The sequence below is a fragment of the Mandrillus leucophaeus genome, unplaced genomic scaffold (genome assembly GCF_000951045.1).
Source record: "Mandrillus leucophaeus isolate KB7577 unplaced genomic scaffold, Mleu.le_1.0 Scaffold4, whole genome shotgun sequence".
Classification (NCBI taxonomy): Eukaryota; Metazoa; Chordata; class Mammalia; order Primates; family Cercopithecidae; genus Mandrillus; species Mandrillus leucophaeus.
Window position 1 is genome coordinate 12,843,210 of NW_012104253.1, and position 7,481 is coordinate 12,850,690.

At 43.8% G+C, this 7,481-nt stretch overlaps 1 long non-coding RNA gene across 1 annotated transcript in view; it reads right to left on the minus strand.

The window, feature by feature from the left end:
- The window catches only part of LOC105547957, a 31,430-nt gene that overhangs the window by 982 nt on the left and 22,967 nt on the right, over nucleotides 1–7,481 (minus strand). The window contains exon 2 of the long non-coding RNA XR_001007317.1: nucleotides 4,850–4,899. This is a non-coding gene — a long non-coding RNA (uncharacterized LOC105547957). The remainder of the gene's footprint in view (nucleotides 1–4,849; nucleotides 4,900–7,481) is intronic.

The following is a 7,481-nucleotide window of genomic DNA, read 5'->3' on the forward strand; positions in this document are numbered from 1 at the left end:
AGATTGTGCCATTGCACTGCAGCCTGGGCAATGAGTGAAACTCTTATCTTAAAGGTTTTTTTTTTCCTTGGGCTACTATTTTCTCTTTCTTTCTTTCTTTTCTTTCTTCCTTTCTTTCCTTTCTTTTCCTTTGTTTGTTTGTTTTTAGTAGAGACGGGGTTTCACCATGTTAGTCAGGCTGGTCTCAAACTCGACCTCAGGTGATCCGCCTGCCTCAGCCTCCCAAAGTGCTGGGATTACAGGTGCAGGCCACCATGCCTGGCCTTGGGCTACTGTTTTCAAAGTGAATTGTTTGTTGTATCGAGTCCTTAACAAGTATAGACACATGATATATGTGATCCTAATTAAGAAATACCAGATTGGATCAACTAATCATGTCAGCAATGTAAATAACTTTTTATTTTTCATATTCAAAATAAAAACTTTCTTTTATTCCTGGTCCCTTTATAACCAGCATTTTTTGCTTTGAAAAATGAGCTGGCTTTGTAGTTTTTTAAAGTCTTAAACATAAGAAAAATGTCTTTTGTTCTAATTTGCTTTCATGAATGACGATCATTGACATGGTAAATTCTAGAATTTTGATTTTGTTTTTTAATTTGAAGAAAACCTTTGCTATTTTTATTTTTTCCAAATGGTCTGACATTTTAAGAATGAATGCTAATAACTTAACTTCTAAATTTATCGTCATTGGCATGTTTAATAGCATATCAAAAAACATTTTAAGCTGGTGGATGCATAGACAAAGCAATGGGAAACTAGTGAAATACACATGGATGTTCCTGAGGCACTTAGGAAGCTCTCAGTTGTCTCTTACATAGTTCAAGGAATGTTTTCTGAATTTTTTTAATGCTTTTTTTTTTTTTTGAAAGACAAAAACATACATTTTAAATGTGATTATCTAATTTTTACAACACTGGGCTATTAGGAATAACTTTTTTAAAATTACTGTTCTGTATAAATAAAATATTTGAAATTCAAGTGCAGAAAATATCTGAAACAAAAAGCATTGTTGTTTGGCCATGATACAAGTGCACTGTGGCAGTGCCCCTTGCTCAGGACCCAGCCCTGCAGCCCCTCTGTGTGTGCTCCCTCGTAAGTTCATTTGCTGTTATTACACACACAGGCCTTCCTGTCTGGTCCTTAGAAAAGCCGGGCTTCCAAAGCACTGTTGAACACTGAGGATTCTGTTGTTAGTGTGGATGTTCAATGAGTTGTATTTTAAATATCAAAGATTATTAAATAAAGATAATGTTTGCTTTTCTATTTCCTTTTGAATTTGTGTTTATTGTTAATTCATAGCTATTCAAAGTATGATTAGAGCTGAGCTTTGTGGCTTGCATCTGTAATTCCAGCTACCCAGGAGGCAGAAGCAGGAGGATTGCTTGAGCCCAGGAGTTTGAGGCTGCAGTGAGCTATGATCTTGCCACTGTAATTCTAGCCTGGGCGACAAAGCAGGAAAAAAGTGTGGATGGAGGACCAGCAACATCTGTATCACCTGTGAGTTTTTCAGAAATGCAGAGTTTCAGGCCACACTCAGACCTACTGAATCAGAACTTGCACTTTTTGCAAGATCCCCAGGACACTGAAGTGTAGAGTGAAGCTTGAGAAGCACGGTTTTATGGATTGTTCTTAACCAGCTGTGGTGGTGAATATGAGTAATGCATGCCAGCACAGTCCATTGATATTCTATTCCAGCTTACTGCCTGCCAAAAGGTCCATTATTACTGGATCCCGAGTCTTTTCCAAGAGAAGCTAAGAATTCCAAATTTTTATTTGAAATATATTTTTTAAATGGTTGCTCAATTGGCAGGGTGCCAGTGGCTCATGTCTTTAATCCCAGCACTTTGAGAGGCCGAGGTGGAAGGATCACTTGAGCCCAGGAGTTCGAGACCAGCCTGGGCAACATAAAGAGACCCCATCTCTATTAAAAAAAAAAATAGAGACAGAATGCTGCCTTAAAAAAATCATAAATGTTTGCTCAACTGATTTTTAACCCTGAGGGCCAAACAAAGCACATTAGTAGCAATTTTTAAGAGTGCTGCTTTTCCTCATTGTATCTAACTCTGGACACCAGAATCCAAATGTAATGATTGGACTCCACCTAGACTGATTGAGGAATATATTGTCTTCACATTTAGGGTTGTCTATTCATTTTAGCTTTAATTAGGATTGGGCACAAATTTTGAAACATAATATGTTACAGGACAGGGATCCCGATCCAGACCCCAAGAGGGTTCTTGGATCTTGTGCAAGAATGAATTCAGGGCAAGTCCATAAATTGAAAGAATTGAAAGCCAGTTCATTAAGAAAGTAGAGGAATAAAAGAATGGCTACCCCATAGGCAGAGCAGCCCTGAGGGCTGCTGGTTGCCCAGCCCGCCCCCGCCCCCTTTTTTTTTTTTGAGACAGAATCTCGCTGTGTTGCCAGGCTGGAGTGCATTGGCATGATCTCAGCTCACTGCAACCTCTGCCTCCTGGGTTCAAGCAATTCTCCTGCCTCAGCCTCCTGAGTAGCTGGGACTACAGGTGTGTGCCACCATGCCCAGCTAATTTTTGTATTTTTAGTAGAGACAGGGTTTCACCATGTTGGCCAGGAAGGTCTCAATCTCTTTACCTCGTGATCCACCTGCCTTGGCCTCCCAAAGTGCTGGGATGAGCCACCTCGCCTGGCTGGTTATTTCTTGAGGATATGCTAAACAAGGGGTGGATTATTCATGCCTCACCTTTTTAGACCGTTTAGGGTAACTTCCCAGCATTGCTATGGCATTTGTCAACTATCATGGTGCTTACGGGAGTGCAGCAGTGAGGAGGACCAGAGGTCATTTCATCGCCATCTTGGCTTTTTCAGCTGGCTTCTTCACTGCAACCTGTTTTACTAGCAAGTTTTTTATGACCTGTATCTTGTGCAGACCTTCTATTTCATCCTGTGACTTAGAATGCCTTAAACATCTGGGAATGCAGCCCAGTAGGTCTCAGGCTCATTTTACCCAGCCCTTATTCAAGATGGAGTTGCTCTGGTTCAAACGCCTCTGATATTTCCCTACTCCCTTTTATAACACAACACTTAATCCTAAGGGTTGCGGAGGGATGAAGATCCATCTTCTGTAACTTCTTCAGGCTGAGTAAGGGTGATGATATTCCTGCCTATGAGAGTCTCTTGTATTAGGGTAGAAAGGAGCTCAGTCAGTATGGCTCTCTATCCTTCCTCCCTTCCCCAGCCCCTGACAACTACCATTCTACTTTGTCTCTATAATTCTAAGTATCTCATATAAGTGGAATCATTCAGTATTTGTAGGGGTTTTTTTGTGACTAGTGTATTTCACTTTGCCTGTCAAGGTTCATCCATGTTGTAGCATATGTCCGAATTTTCTTCTTTTTAAAAGCTGAATAATATTCCGTTGTATGATATATGCACATTTTGCTTATTCATTTATCCATCAAAGAAAACCAATAGCTTTTTTACATACCAGTAACCTGGTTAAAAAAAAATAAGATGGAAAAATACCAAGCCCAAAAATGTCAAATTGTTGAACACCAGAGAGGTACTATAATTCAAGCTGAGCAGAAAGGAATGGCCCTTGTCTCAGCCCTGAGCCACATGTCACTACATGGGCCCCAAGCAGCTCTTCTTGTGCTCAGAGTCCTGCTAAGTCTTGTTCTTCACTCCTCTAAAGTGGCTCAAACTAGCGCAGGAGGCCAGGAGGGAGCAGATTCTATGCCACCTCCATTGCTTCTGCGCCTTCTCCAGATCCTTTTTTTCCAAAAGCTATGTTTGAATTCTGCACAGGGGCATCTCTGTCTCCAACACTGAAACCCCTTTTACCAGACCCAGAGAAGACTGCCTTTTTTTTTTTTAGACGGGGCCTTGTTCTGTCGCCTAAGCTGGAATGCAGTGGCACCATCTCGACTCACGGCAAACTCTGCCTCCTGGGCTCAAGCAATTCTCCTGCCTCAGCCACCTGAATAGCTGGGATTACAGGTGCGGGCCACCACCTCCAGCTAATTTTGTATTTTTAGAGATGGGGTTTTGCCATGTTACCCAGGCTGGTTTAGAACTTCTGAGCTCAGGTGATCCACCCGCCCTGGCCTCCCAAAGTGCTGGGATTACAGGCATGAGCCACCTAACCTGGCCAGATTTAACTGCTTTGAACCACCATCTCACACATCTTCCAGGGGCTTCTAGTTAAATACAGAGTATTAATAGTGTATAATTCCATTTATGTAAGATCCTTGGAATAGCCAAACTCACAGAGACAAAAAGTAGAATGGTGGTTGCCGGGGGATGGTAGAGGGGAAAATTGGGAGTCATTTAACGAGTATGGAGTTTCAGTTTAGGAAGATGAAAAAAGTTCTGGAGATGGATAGTTGTGATGGCTGCACAACAATATGAATGTACTTAATGTCGGTGAACCGTATAACCATTTAACAATTGAAAATGGTTATAAAGGTCAATTTTGTGTTATGCATATCTTATCACATAAAAAATACAGAGGACTGATCACTATATTTGCTCCCTTCCAAAATCCCACCTAGGTTAAAGAAAAATATATAAACCCACAAGAACACAGGGACCAGGAGAGGAGATGCATTCATTGGATTAGGTTTGGTTGTAAAACAAAAACAAAAACAACAAAAACAAAAAAAACTCCTCGGCGCGATGGCTCACACCTTGTAATCCCAGCACTTTGGGAGGCTGAGGCAGGCAGATCACAAGGTCAGGAGTTCGAGACCAGCCTGACCAACATAGTAAAACCTCATCTCTACTAAGAATATAAAAACCAGCCAGGTGTGGTGGCATATGCCTGTAATCCCAGCTACTGAAGTGGCTGAGACAGGAGAATCACTTGAACCAGGGAGGCAGAGGTTGCAGTGAGCTGAGATCGTGTCACTGCACTCCAGACTAGATGACAGAGCAAGACTCCGTCTCAAATGGAAACAAAAACTAATATAACAGCGACTTTACATGCTATGGGTTTTTTTTCTCCTCTCATCTTCAAGAAATGCGGAGACTGCCAGTCCAGGGATGATACAGCATCACAGTGTCAGGAATCTGCTCTTTCTGTATAATTGTTACAGGAAAGGGGTCCCGATCCAGACCCCAAGAGAGGGTTCTTGAATTCAGGCCAAGTCCACAGTGCAAAGTAAAAGCAAGTTTATTAAGAAAGTAAAGGAATAAAAATTCCCTACTCCATAGAGCCGCCCCAGGGCTGCTGGTTGCCCATTTTTATGGTTATTTCTTGATGATATGCTAAACAAGGGGTGGATTATTTATGCCTCCCCTTTTTAGACCATATAGGGTAACTTCCTGATATTGCCGTGGCATTCGCAAACTGTCATGGTGCTGGTGGGAGCATAGCACTGAGGAGGACCAGAAGTCACTCCTGTGTGGCCTTTTTGGTTTGGTGGGTTTTGGCCAGCTCCTTTACTGCAACCTGTTTTATCGGCAAGGACTTTATGACCTGTATTTTATGTTGACCTTGATTCTCATCCTGTGACTTAGAATGCCTTAACCATCTGGGAATACAGCCCAGTAGGTTTCAACCTCATTTTACCCAGCTCCTATTCAAGATAGAGTTGCGGCCCGGCGCAGTTGTGCCTGTAATCCCAGAACTTTGGGAGGTTGAGGTGGGTGGATCACGAGGTCAAGAGTTCAAGACCAGCCTGGTCAACATGGCAAAACCCCGTCTCTACTAAAAATACAAAAATTAGCCGGGCGTGGTTGGCGTGCGCCTGTTATGCCAGCTACTTGGGAGGCTGATGCAGGAGAATCACTTGAACCCAGGAGGCAGTGGAGGTTGCAGTAAGCAGAGATCGCGCCATGCACTCCAGCCTGGACGACAGAGCAAGACTGCGTCTTGGGGAGGAAAAAGAAGAAAAGATGGAGTTGCTCTGGTTTACATTCCTCTGACATAATGGCTTTATGTACATGGCTTCCACGGTTAAGGTCAGCTCGTGGATCTGATATGGCTGTGTTGGTGATCATGCCCAGCAATCAGAAAGAGAAGGGAGGCCGGGTTTGGTGGCTCATATCTGTCATCCCAGCACTTCGGGAGGCCAAGGCAGGAGGATCACATGAGCCCATGAGTTTGAGACCAGCTTGAGCAACACAGGGAGACCTCATCTCTACAAGATACAAAAAAAATCAGTCGGACATGGTGGCGTGTACCTGTGGTCCCAGATATTCAGGAGGTTGAGGTGAGAGGATACCTGGAACCTGGAGGTTTGAGGCTGCAGTGAGCTATAATCGCGCCACTGCACTCCAGCCTGAGCAACAGAGTGAGACCCCATCTCAAACAATTAAAAAAAAAAAAGGAGGGCAGAAAAAGTCTATGTACCTTTTCTTTCAGATTACCTTCTCAAAGTTGTGCATACCCCTTCCATTTACATTACATTGGCCAGAGCTTAACATGACAACTACTAGCTACAAGGTGGTTTTTATTCTGGGTTGCCATGCATCTTAGCTTGAGTACCCTACAGGCAGATCCTGAGACGAGGATTCCTGTGAAAATGATTATTTACTTATTTAATTAATTTATTTTGAGATGGAGTCTCACTCTGTCACCCAGGCTGGAGATCAGTGGCATGATCTCGGCTCACTGCAACCTCTGCCTCCCAGGTTCAAGCAATTCTCCTGCCTCAGTCTCCCAAATAGCTGGGACTACAGGCATGTGCCACCATGCCCAGCTATTTTTTTTTTTTTGTATTTTTAGTAGAGACAGGGTTTCACTATGTTGGCCAGGCTGATCTCAAACTCCTGACCTCAGGTGATCTGCCCGCCTCAGCCTCCCAAAGTGCTGGGATTACAGGCGTGAAACACTGCGCCTGGCCGAAAATGATTTTTTAAAAGTGTTCCAGGAAGAAACGGAAAGGGCATAGGGGAGTAAGAAAGTGGAAAATGGAAAGGAAGGAAGCCAAGCAAGGGGATCCTATCAAGCAAAGCCTCAGTCCTGCAGACAGTTCGGAGGCAGGATATTCACATCTTAGAGTTGTCCAAAACAGGACAGGCAAGCTGCAGAATTTTCAACTCCGGCTGAATAAGGTTGCGTTTCAGCTCTCCGGGCACCTGGAAAGTATGGGCTCCAGTAGCCTGGAGGCAGTCTGCTGACAGACACAGGTGCTGGCTGGTGTGCACAAAAGTGGTAAAGGGATGAGCGGGTGCAATAGGGACACTGGCATCTTGGCTGTCATGCATCCAGGTAAAAAGTGGGGGCTCAATTACTATATATGAAAGGGAGAACAGACTTTAGGGAATAATTAGCAGTCATTTCCAGGTGAGACAACAACAGAAGAGAAATGCTAAATTTTCCCTTTTTTGGGGGGGTGCGGGGGGGGGGACAGAGTTTCGCTCTTGTTGCCTAGGCTGGAGTGCAATGGCGCAATCTCCGGCTCACTGCGACCTCCACCTCCTGGGTTCAAGCGATTCTCCTGCCTCAGCCTCCTGAGCAGCTGGGATTACAGGCATGCACCACCATACCCAGCTAA